The sequence below is a fragment of the Drosophila subpulchrella genome, unplaced genomic scaffold, assembly GCF_014743375.2.
Source record: "Drosophila subpulchrella strain 33 F10 #4 breed RU33 unplaced genomic scaffold, RU_Dsub_v1.1 Primary Assembly Seq57, whole genome shotgun sequence".
Taxonomy (NCBI): domain Eukaryota; kingdom Metazoa; phylum Arthropoda; class Insecta; order Diptera; family Drosophilidae; genus Drosophila; species Drosophila subpulchrella.
The window spans coordinates 916,590-929,547 of NW_023665694.1; the positions used below are offsets into that span (position 1 = coordinate 916,590).

The 12,958-nt window shown below is 37.9% G+C and overlaps 1 protein-coding gene across 9 annotated transcripts in view; it reads left to right on the forward strand.

Moving 5' to 3' along the window:
* LOC119562545 (nipped-B protein) overlaps window positions 1-12,958 on the forward strand; it is a 265,532-nt gene that overhangs the window by 166,647 nt on the left and 85,927 nt on the right. The gene's annotated exons all lie outside the window — the stretch shown is intronic.

Below are 12,958 nucleotides of genomic sequence, written 5' to 3' on the forward strand. Positions count from 1 at the left end.
CTACGTACATCTTTTACAAAAGTTTTATTTTTATTGAAAGTAAAATATAATGGGGATCGGAAAACATGAATCGGAATAAAAATGTCTTCATTGTTTTTGATCATGTTTTCTTTTTTTTCTAAGGGGGTATAGATTTTGAACTCTTTAGATGTAAAGTAAAAGAGTTGGAAAGTATGTAAAAGTTAGAAGGATGCATTTACAACTCTACACAGTATATACATATGTTGATCAGAATCACTAGCCGAGTCGATTTACCCATGTCCGTCTATCCGTCTGTACATATCTCCGTGTGAACGCAGTGATCTCTGAAACTATGCCCTATAGTGTTGGGATTTCTTATTCACGGTAAAGACGGTAAAGGGTTCGGTTAAAAAGCAAAGCTAAATTTGGTACGTACACTGGTACGCAGGTAAAATTTCCATGAACCATTTCGAGTTCCATGATAATTGAATCCTCCTGAGTAAAAGCCTCATACAAACTTGTGTTTCATCAACTACAAATTTCGCGGTATAGGTAAAAATAAAAACCGATGTTTGCCGACATTTTAAATTATGTGGCCTATCCAATTGGACTTACCCTAAGTTTTTAATAATTTCTATGATCCAAACCCCTAAAAAAAAATCTTAAATGGAAGAAATTTTTATTTTTCTTGGAATCTATTGTCTATTTGATGTAGCAACAAAACCATTTTTATACCCTTGCAGAGGGTATAATGATTTCAGTCAGAAGTTTGCAACGCAGTGAAAGAGACGTTTCCGACCCCATAAGGTATATATATTCTTGATCAGCATGAGTAGAGGAGTCGATCTAGCCATGTCCGTCTGTCCGTCCGTTTCTACGCAAACTAGTCTCTCAGTTTTAAAGCTATCGGGCTGAAACTTCCCAAAAAGTCTTGTTTCTTTTGTAGGTAGTATATAAGTCGGAACCAGCCGGATCGGACAACTATATCTTATATTTAAAATTAAAAAATTATATCTTTGATGTTTTTATACCCTTGCAGTCGGTAGTCAGAAGTTTGCAACGCAGTTTCCGACCCCATAAAGTATATATATTCTCGATCAGCATGACTAGACGAGTCTTATTATACCCGTTACTCGTAGAGTAAAAGGGTATACTAGATTCGTCGGAAAGTATGTAACAGGCAGAAGGAAGCGTTTCCGACCCCATAAAGTATATATATTCTTGATCAGGATCACTAGCCGAGTCGATCTAGCCATGTCATTTTAACTGAAATGTATTGGTCTCGTCAATACCTATCGATTGATACAAAAAAAATGTTGCCACGCCCACTCTAACGCCCATAACGCTCAAGTCTGTCTACCGCCGGTAGGTGGCGCATTTCAATCTCGCTTTGCTGCTTGCATATCTCCATTTCTCTTTGGTCCCTTTAGCTGAGTAACGGGTATCTGATAGTCGAGGTACTCGACAACAGCGTTCTTCCTTGTTTAATAACCTCCTACGCTTGGAAATAACATTTTTTAATTAGTTCTAAATTTCGAATTTAATTTTATCAAAATCGGACGACTATATCATATAGCTGCCATAGGAACGATCGTAAAATCGGTGGTAAAATAATATGAAACAAATTATAGCTTCGGTGTTTTTCAACATATAATATAATTCTGAATTTCGAATTTATTTTTATCAAAATCGGACGACTATATCATATAGCTGCCATAGGAACGATAGGAAAATTGGTGGGAAAATAATATGAAACAAATTATAGCTTTGGTGTTTTTTAACATATTATCTTATACTATTGGGAATAACGTTTTGTGTATTTTTAAGAATTTCTGCTTCAATTTAATAAAAATCGGACGACTGTAACATATAGCTGTCAAAGAAGCGGTCAGAGAAATAATTATTATATCCTTGCATTTATTTTATTCATACCCTTGCAAAAGGGTATTATGATTTCAGTCAGAAGTTTGCAACGCAGTGAAGGAGATGTTTCCGACCCCATAAATTATATATATTCTTGATCAGCATCACTAGACGAGTCGATCAGCCATGTCCGTATTTAATTTTATCAAAATCGGAGGAATATATCATATAGCTGCCATAGGAACGATCGGAAAATTGGTGGGACATATTATCTTATACTATTGGGAATATCATTTTTTGTATTTTTTAAATTTAATAAATATAACTGCAAGGGTATACAAACTTCGGCTTACCGAAGTTAACTTCCTTTCTTGTTTTATTCTCATGTATTTTGTCAATTTTAAAATAAGTCATGGCAACCTATAGAATCCGATTAAACAAGTATATCGTCTTCAGAATATAAAATTTTTAATACAGACTAATCTCCAAATCAGTTTGGTTATGTTTGCGGATTTTTCATGTTTTATTCTGAAGATTTAAATAAACATTTTTACTCGCATTTCAAAGATAGCCTTGATTTTAAATTTGATAACATATAGGAGCAAAAACTAAAACTAAAAAAAAAACCAATTTATTGCTAGAGGAAGTCCAATCAAATATTCTCATAAAATCGCGTTATACCGAAACTAAAACATACAGTGGACAATAGATTCCAAGAAAATGAAAAATTACTTCCATATAAGATGTTTTTTTTAGAGGCAGTTTTCCATCAGAGAAATTGTGAAACATTATTGAATCTTTACTTTGTCGTCAAATTCCAAAGACATGAGAAATGGTTAAGGTTAGTGACTACTTTTTAGCAATGCCGCCATGTGCCAATTCAATATTGGGTTCGATATCCAGGGACGATCCAGAGGTATTCCATCCACCAATGCCGAGTCTGCCAAAAAATCCATCCTCTACGGTTGTGACCCTTTTGTTAGCGCCAAAAAAACGGCAACTTTGACAGATGTACTCATTTCGCTCGCTCAAACTGCAGGGATCCCCACTCGCTTTATCTCCAATTCCCTCTCCAACTCTACCCCTTTAGTCTCCGAACCGCTCTAAAGCTCTTGCTCGAAGCTAGTCCTAAGTAAGTTCATATTTATTTTATTTTATTATTTATTGTTTTAGGCTTCCTAATGCTACATGTTCTAAAACTTTTAAATTACAGCGCTAGTCACAACTGGTAAACATATTTATTTCAAGTGATTAAATGATAACATGTTCGTCGCTTAATATGCCAACAGCTCTCCCGGGTTTCCGTTCCTCACATTCTACTGTTAATGAACATCGATTTTTCCTGGGTTTTACTTTTTCACCGATCGAGCCGCTGCAAACTCAGTAGTCTGAGATCCGCGGAAACCGAAGAAAATCGTACATATTTTGGTTAATATTTTCAAATCATTTTATAAAGACAAATTAGTAATAAAGTAAAAACTGTTAAATCAACAAAAAAAAATTCACGATCGACCATTAAAACTTACAAAACTTTAAATATTAAATTTGTGCCGCAAAATGCTTATACATTTTACTAAATAAATAGACATTAACATTTTTCTATTCGGCACTGCAGGACAATATATGAGCAATGCTCATTGAGCATCCTATGGGTGGTTTCCCTTGCACTGTGCCGAATAAAAACATGTTACAAAGTATATTTATCATTTCCAAAAGTGCAAAAACTAATATTTTTTACATCGAGTTGTTGAACACCATTAAACATTTCCAGGACCCCAAAAAGATATAAAACACGGAAGAACGATATAGTCGAGTACCTCGACTATCAAATACCCGTTACTCAGGTAGAGGGACAAAAGGGAAATGGAGATATGCAAGGAGCAAAGCGAGACTGAAATGCGCCACCTACCCCTGATATCAATATATGGTTATATGGGCGGTAGACAGATTAAGGCGTTTTGGGCGTTAGAGTGGGCGTGGCAAACGTTTTTCTTGGTCAATCGATAGGTATTGACGAGACTAATACATTTCAGCAAAAATTTTTTTCTAGCATGAAAATTGTAGTCCCCACAGGTTTGGGCGGTAGGTGGGCGTTAGAGTGGGCGTGCCAAACTTTGTGGGCGCCACAGATTTGGGCGGTTTGTGGGCGTTAGAGTGGGCGTGGCATATTCGCGTGACAAACTCTCAATTCTCTATCTTTGATAGTTTCCGAGATATCCACGTTCATACTTACGATTTTTTGAAGTTTGTGGGCGTTAAAGTGGGCGTGGAAAACTTTTTTTGAGCTGCGTAAGAAACTCAGGAATCTGCATGCCAAATCTCAATAGCCTAGCTCTTACAGTTTCCGAAATCTCAGCGTTCATCCGGACGGACGGACAGACGGACATGGCTAGATCGACTCGGCTAGTGATCCTGATTAAGAATATATATACCCTTCAGTTCTGCAGTAGGGACGCGGTGACATGGCTCAAGGCAAAAAGCTTTTTTTGTTTTTTTTTTGTGCCTAAAACGCTGTGCCGCTGTTGACGTCAGCAGAGCAGTCGGCGCAGCGTAGAAGACTGCCCACGAAAACGATCGTGCAACAAAGAGAGGCAGATATTCGGATATTACCCTCTCTTTCTTATCTTATAATCTGCCTGCACTTCGCGCTCGCAAAGACAAATTTCGGCCGGTCCGTTTTTTTTTTTGCGTCTGCGTTATGTTCGGCTAGCGAAGAAAGAAAGAAATCAAGTAAAGGGGTGAGAAGACTTGGTGCATTCTGTTTGAGTGATTGAAAAGGAAGCATCCATTTTAATTGTGCGCAGCAGAGTTACTTTAGTCGTCTCTTTAAGTTAATATAATAAAGTCAGGTAAGTGCTACGTTAAGTTTTAGATGTTGTGCATTGATCTTAGTTTAAAGTACGTATATTTTGAAAGTATTCAATGGGTTCCGTTAGCCGAAAGTGGACGACGAAATGTTTTGTGCCAATAAAAATCCTGCAAAGGGTTAAACACAGCTATAAAAGGTAAATATACAAATAAACAAATAAAACGCATTTTTTAAACATATGTTTTTTCAGGAGCGTTGGCCAAGGATTCAGAGGACCCGGACAAAGGTTTAAGAACGACGGTGACTAACGTTAAAAATAAGCTTACGAAACAAAAATACAGAAATAATAATTATCCAATTTTTGAAAATTTCAATAATACCATCTAATTAAAATGAAATTAAATATGTATGTATTTTAAATTATATATTTTCATAATTGAAAACTCAGGAAAAATTCTGATTTTCTATATGGAGCGTCACTTGTTCTTCACTTGTGCAAGAGGACATGTCCCACGTGATTCTCAAGGTGATTCACAAGTGAAACTTTTTTTTTTGGAACTGAAGGGTACTTTATGGGGTCGGAAACGCTTCCTTCTGCCTGTTACATACTTTCCGACGAATTTAGTACCTGCTTTTGGTTTATGTAAATCGTGTATTCCGTTCGTCAGATATAATAGTTTTAGTGTAAACTATCTTACGTTGATATTCGGCGAAAGAAAGATAATATTGTCGAAATATATTGTGAATAATACTGTGAACTCAAGGTGCGTTTTAATTATTCTCTCTGCAAGGGTATACAAATTTCGCTTACATAAAAGCCTATTGTTATTATAAGCTAATCCATGGATGAATTATCGTTACCTTGAAATAGACTTATTTCTTTACTTTGGATTCAAGTCTCACAATAATCTTTTGCAAATTAACTACGAGTAGTAACGTGCTCTTGCACAAGCGAAAGCTTTTATCAAATTCTTCATCACTGTGATGGTCGAAGTAATTTGTGTGATCTTGTGATATCTACTTCGATAGTTTCACACTTCAAAAAAGTTCGACGATGTCTTAATTCTTCAACGTTACTAATAACAGGACGTACAGAATGCAGAGGCAACAATCAACGGACTTTTCTCTATTCAAATGTAAAATATTAAAGCTCTACATAGATTGCTTCTTATGCGTACAAGTGTGTTACGTTATGTTTGTGTTGATATATTTACTTTGACTTCAATATGGTTTTCATAATTTGCTGATTAGACTTATTCTACCTTCATGTGTCCTACATTGTGTTTTGCACTGACGTCGTCAATTGGAATAGGTGACGATGCCTTTGCCGGATGCCAACCGGATGCTTCATATTTTATAAGAGGTTTTATTTATTTCAAAGTCGTGTATTTGAAGAGTTCAATAACTCCAATACTTTCTGGCTAATTGTGTTTCGTTGAATGTCTGGGCTTGCGGATTTGTGGACTGACACATAACTTTTCCCCTCTATAAATAATTCTCCTAAAATCTATTATTGTTAAGTTGAACTTTAATTTTGTTATGTTTTGTGATAATAAAGATTATTAATATAACAAAATTCAATGTACCAAATTTTTAAGCACTTGTTACGGCCCAACAGCAGCGCTAACCCAATCGCAGTCCAGAACCAGAATATAGCTGAACCGGTACTTTGAACTTATGCCTTTAACAGTGAACCATCATCATAATATTTGTGGGACCTTTGATTCTTTAGTTAAAGTGAACTCCCCACAAATTGTAGCGGCAATTATACATGGCTAAATGCCCGCTATCAGATACGCGGCGAATTAGCGCGTAGTAACGGCATGGCATATGAGAGTTTGGAGAAAGATAATTGGGAGAAAGAGAGTTTGGAGAAAGAGAAGTTGGAGAAAGAGAGTTTGGAGAAAGAGTGTTTGGAGAACTAGAGGTTGTAGGGAGAGAGAGTGAAAACTTCGATGGCAGAGTGAATGTGCCGTGTGCAAAAGGAAATAACGGAACGCTCCGGACTTTGGACTCTGCCATGGACTTTGAACCAGGAGAAGAAGTGCCACATCTCAGCAGGATAACGCTAGTCTAGCGATAGTCATCGGACTCCAGATGGTAGCCGTGGGTCTAGGACAAAGAGGCCAAACTGGATCCATGGACTTTGGACCTGGAGTGGAGAGTACCAGAGGGCCGTGCGCAAAAGGGAAATAACGGTTCCCGGATGCCCTATATAAGGCCGCAGAGCTTTGGGAGCTGGATCAGTCGATCACGAGGAGTCAATCTAACAAGATCAGTCAGTTATCAAAGAACCGAGTCAACCAGCAGCACGAGAACAACAAGTCAACAACAACAAGTCAAGTCGTCGTAAGCAGCGCCGTGGGAAGCCTAAAAGGAGCAAGATCCCTACGTCGAGACGTTCGGGATTGGGTCATCAGGATTTTTCGAATTGAGACACAGGTAGCTGAGGTCCAGAGGACACACGACTAAGTAAAGGCGGTTTGTTTCTTACTTTGTCGCGACCACACCCTGGCACATCGCCCGGCGGGTCCGTCAGAGTCGAGCAAAAAAGTCCTATGACAAGGAACCGTGAACTTGAGGGGAAAGTTGTCTAGATCCAGTGTGCCATGCCCGACTGAGCAAGACCTGGCGCGAAGGACGAGCGGTCGATCGATTTGTGGGTTTAAGAGGCGTTGTCCTGGAGAGCCCAGATATAACCGGGTAAGTCCCGAAACAGCAACCGAACAAAATCCCGAGTGCCAAAGAACCACACTTCCAGCCAGAAAGGGCGAGCAGTCGACCGGTTGAGGCCTTCAAGAGACGTTGTCCTGGAGAAGCCCAGCGGTTCAGCAAGTCCCGGAACGGCGGTTGCCCAAGGGCACGCAAGCTAAGAAACAGTGCGGAGGACATCGGCAGCGACGCCAGCAGACATTACCGGCAGCCACGTCACCATCGCCGCGCGGAGCTCAATGGGGAGCGCAGGAACGTCGCGGACGTCAAGCTTTAGGGTGCAGCCGGGAGGAACGTTCATCTGCGCTAGGCGTAAAGCAAAGTGAACGGCTAGGCAGCTTCCTGGCGTTAGCCTGACTGTCAGCGCGAACTAAGCAAGAACCTAGCGGGACCGTCCGGAACAGAGCAAGGGACAGGTGTTGTCTCGAAAGGCGTTGCCCTGGAGAGCAAGTCTTGTTCACCCTAGTCTGAGAACGGTGACGCTTCCCTAAGCCCGCAAGGCTGATCTCTCTGCGAGTCCACGGCGCGACAAGGGGCCTTGAGTCAACGCGTCGCCGAGCGAGCAGCGGCGAGTGACACTACGAGCATCCCGAGATACAGGAGGTGTCAGCGATCACCGAATCAACAACGAATCATCGACGAGCCAGGACGAGCAGTATCAGCAGCCAGTGGAACCAGCGCGAGACGACACCGAGACCAACTGAGCCACCCACCCCTGTAATAAGTAAAAGGTAAATAAAGCCACTGTTATCCTTTGAATTCTGTGCTCTTTCACTGATCTACGGGCAGTCACGTCATATAAATTTGGTGGGACGAACACAATCTACTGAGCTAACCGCACGAGTCTCGTAGCGAGCAGACCAACAAAATCAGTTTATTACACCGGGCACACACAACACAAAAATGTTGACAACAATACAATACAACAAATGCCGTTTAACTAAAGAAGTAGGGACCGCACACATTTTTATACCCGTTACTTGTAGAGTAAAAGGGTATACTAGATTCGTCGGAAAGTATGTAACAGGCAGAAGGAAGCGTTTCCGACCCCATAAAGTATATATATTCTTGATCAGGATCACTAGCCGAGTCGATCTAGCCATGTCCGTCTGTCCGTCTGTCCGTCTGTCCGTCTGTCCGGATGAACGCTGAGATCTTGGAAACTATGAGAACTTGGCTATTGAGATTTGGCGTGCAGATTCCTGAGCTTCTTACGCAGCGCAAGTTTGTTTCAGTAGAGTGCCACGCCCACTTTTACGCCCACAAACCGCCCAAAACTGTGGCTCCTACAGTTTTGATGCTAAAACAAAAATTTTAACTGAAATGTATTGTTCTCATCAATACCTACGGATTGACCTAAAAAAAGTTTGCCACGCCCACTTTATCGCCCACAAACCGCTCCCAAACTTCAAAAAATCGTAAATATGAACGTAGATATCTCGGAAACTATCAAAGATAGAGAATCAGGATTTCAGATTTAGATTCCGTAGCTTTGTACGCAGCGCTATTTTGATACGCGAATATGCCACGCCCACTCTAACGCGCACAAACCGTCCAAGCCTGTGGCGCCCACAATTTTCATGCTAGATACAAAATTTTAACTGAACTGTATAGGTCTCGTCAATACCTATCGATTGACCCAAAAAAAAATTTGCCACGCCCACCCTAACGCCCATAACGTTTAAATCTGTCTACCGCCGGTAGGTGGCGCATTTCAGTCTTGCTTTGCTGCTTGCTTATTTTCATTTCCCTTTGATCCCTTTAGCTGAGTAACGGGTATCTGATAGTCGAGGCACTCGACTATAGCGTTCTTTCTTGTTCAAAGTACAATTTCAGCAATACTCCATTTCTGGCCTACAAACGCTTAAGATGTTATTAAGTTGAAAAAAGTGGGCACAAAACTTAAGAACACACCCAGGGTGTCCATCTGGCCCCGGAGAATAGTTTGGCGTTATCGTTTCTAAGTCACTTAAGAGAGAACTTTCGGTGATTACAGGAGAAACAAGGAAAATAGTCTTCTCTCCACTGTCGCTCAACCGAGTTTACGCGAACGCAAAACAAACAAGAAAGAAAGTTAACTTCGGCAAGTCGAAGTTTTTATACCCTTGCAGTTATAATTAATAAATTTAAAAATACAAAACATTATATTCCCAATAGTTAACAAGAAAGGAAGTTAGCTTCGGCAAGCCGAAGCATATATACCCTTGGAGCTTTATTTATTAAATTTAAAAATACAAAAAATGATATTTCCAATAGTATAAGATAATATGTCAAAAAACACGGAAGCTATAATTTGTTTCATATTATTTTCCTACTAATTTTCCTTCGTTCCTATGGCAGCTATATGATATAGTCGTCCGATTTTGATAAAATTAAATTCGAAATTCAGAACTAATTAAAAAATGTTATTTCCAAGCGTTGGAGATTATACGTTGAAAAACACCGAATCTATAATTTGTTTCCTATTATTTTTGCACCAATTTTCCGATCGTTCCTATGGCAGCTATATGATATAGTCGTCCGATTTCGATAAAACTTAATTCAAAATTCAAAACTATTTAAAAAATGTTATTTCCAAGCTTAGGAGGTTATAAGCTAAAAAAACACCAAAGATATAATTAAAAAAAATTTTTTTTTTCGATTATTCCTATGGGAGCTATAACATATAGTTGTCCGATCCGTCTGGTTCCGACTTATATACTACCTGCAAAAGATATAAGACTTTTGGGAAAGTTTCAGCCCGATAGCTTTAAAACTGAGAGACTAGTTTGCGTAGAGACGGACGGACAGACGGACATACGGACATGGCTAGATCGACTCGTCTAGTCATGCTGATCAAGAATATATATACTTTATGGGGTCGGAAACGCTTCCTTCTGCCTGCTACATACTTTCCGACGAATCTAGTATACCCTTTTACTCTACGAGTAACGGGTATAAAAACACCGAATTATTTTCCCACCAATTTTCCGATCGTTCCTATGGCTGCTATATGATATAGTCGTCCGATTTTAATAAAATTAAATTCGAAATTCAGATCTAATTAAAAAATGTTATTTCCAAGCGTAGGAGGTTATATGTTGAAAAACACCGAAGCCATAATTTGTTTCAAATTATTTTCCCACCAATTTTTCGATCGTTCCCATCACAGCTATATGATAAAGTCGTCCGATTTTGATAAAATTAAATTCGAAATTCAAAACTAATTAAAAAATGTTATTTCCAAGCTTAGGAGGTTATATGTTAAAAAATAGGTTATATGTTTTTAAATTTTTTTTCCCGATTATTCCTATGGGATCTATAAGATATAGTGGTCCGATCCGGCTGGTTCCAACTTATATACTACCTGCAAAAGAAATAAGACTTTTGGCAAAGTTTCAGCCCGATAGCTTTAAAACTGAGAGACTAGTTTGCGTAGAAACGGACGGACAGACGGACAGACGGACATGGCTAGATCGACTCGTCTAGTCATGCTGATCAAGAATATATATACTTTATGGGGTCGGAAACGTCACCTTCACTGCGTTGCAAACTTCTGACTGGAATCAATATACGCTCTGCAAGGGTATAATAATAAATGCAAGGGTTTAATAAATATTTCATTATTTCGCTCTCCGTTTCTTTGACAGCTATATGTTAGAGTCTTCCGATTTGTATTAAATGTATAATTCGAAATTCTTAAAAATACACAAAATATTATTTCCAATAGTATAAGATAATATAACAAAAATCACCGAAGCTATAATTTGTTTCATATTATTTTCCCACCAATTTTCCGATCGTTCCTATAGCAGCTATATGATACAGTCGTCCGACCTTGATAAAACTTAATTCGAAATTCAAAACTAATTAAAAAAAATGTCATTTCCAAGCTTAAGAGGTCTTATGTTAAAAAAAAACACCGAAGCTTAATTTGTTTCTTATTATTTTCCCACCAATTTTCCGATCGTCCCTATGGCAGCTATATGATATAGTCGTCCGATTTTGATAAAATTTAATTCGAAATTCAGAATGAATTAAAAAATGTTATTTCCAAGCGTAGGAGGTTATATGTTAAAAAAGTTATAATTTTTTTCATATTATTTTCCCACCGATTTTACGATCGTTCCTATGGCAGCTATATGATATAATCGTCCGATTTTTATAAAATTTAATTCGAAATTCAGAACTTATTAAAAAATGTTATTTTCAAGCGTAGGAGGTTATATGTTAAGGAACACCGAAGCTATAATTTGTTTCATATTATTTTCCCACCAATTTTCCGATCGTTCCTATGGCAGCTATATGATATAGTCGTCCGATTTTGATAAAATTAAATTCCAAATTCAGAACTAATTAAAAAATGTTATTTCCAAGCGTAGGAGGTTATATGTTAAGGAACACCGAAGCTATAATTTGTTTCATATTATTTTACAACCAATTTTACGATCGTTCCTATGGCAGCTATATGATATAGTCTTCCGATTTTGATAAAATTTAATTCGAAATTCAAAACTAATTAAACAAGAAAGGAAGTTAGCTTCGGCAAGCCGAAGCTTATATACCCTTGCAGCTATAATTATTAAATTTAAAAACACAAAAAATGATATTCCCAATAGTATAAGATAATATGTCAAAAAACACCGAAGCTATAATTTGTTTCATATTATTTTCCTACCAATTTTCCGATCGTTCCTATGGCAGCTATATGATATAGTCGTCCGATTTTGATAAAATTAAATTCGAAACTCAGAACTAATTAAAAAATGTTATTTCCAAGCGTAGGAGGTTATATGTTAAAAAACACCGAAGCTATAATTTGTTTCATATTATTTTCCTACCAATTTTGCGATCGTTCCTATGGCAGCTATATGACATAGTAGTCCGATTTTGATAAAATTTAATTCGAAATTCAGAACTAATTAAAAAATGTTATTTCCAAGCGTTGGAGGTTATATGTTGAAAAACACCGAAGCTAAAATTTTTTTCATATTATTTTTCCACAAATTTTCCGATCGTTCCTATGGCAGCTATATGATATAGTCGTCCGATTTCGATAAAATTTAATTCAAAATTCAAAATTATTTAAAAATTGTTATTTCCAAGCTTAGGAGTTTATATGCTAAAAAACACCAAAGATATAATTTTTTTTCATTTTTTTGTCCGATTATTCCTATGGGAGCTATAAGATATAGTTGTCCGATCCGGCTGGTTCCGACTTATATACTACCTGCAAAAGATATAAGACTTTTGGGAAAGTTTCAGCCCGATAGCTTTAAAACTGAGAGACTAGTTTGCGTAGAAACGGACGGACAGACGGACAGACGGACAGACGGACAGACGGACATGGCTAGATCGACTCGTCTAGTCATGCTGATCAAGAATATATATACTTTATGGGGTCGGAAACGTCTCCTTCACTGCGTTGCAAACTTCTGACTGAAATCAATATACCCTCTGCAAGGGTATAAAAATGTTATTTCCAAGCGTAGGAGGTTAATATGTTAAGGAACACCGAAGCTATAATTTGTTTCATATTATTTTACAACCAATTTTACGATCGTTCCTATGGCAGCTATATGATATAGTCTTCCGATTTTGATAAAATTTAATTCGAAATTCAAAACTAATTCA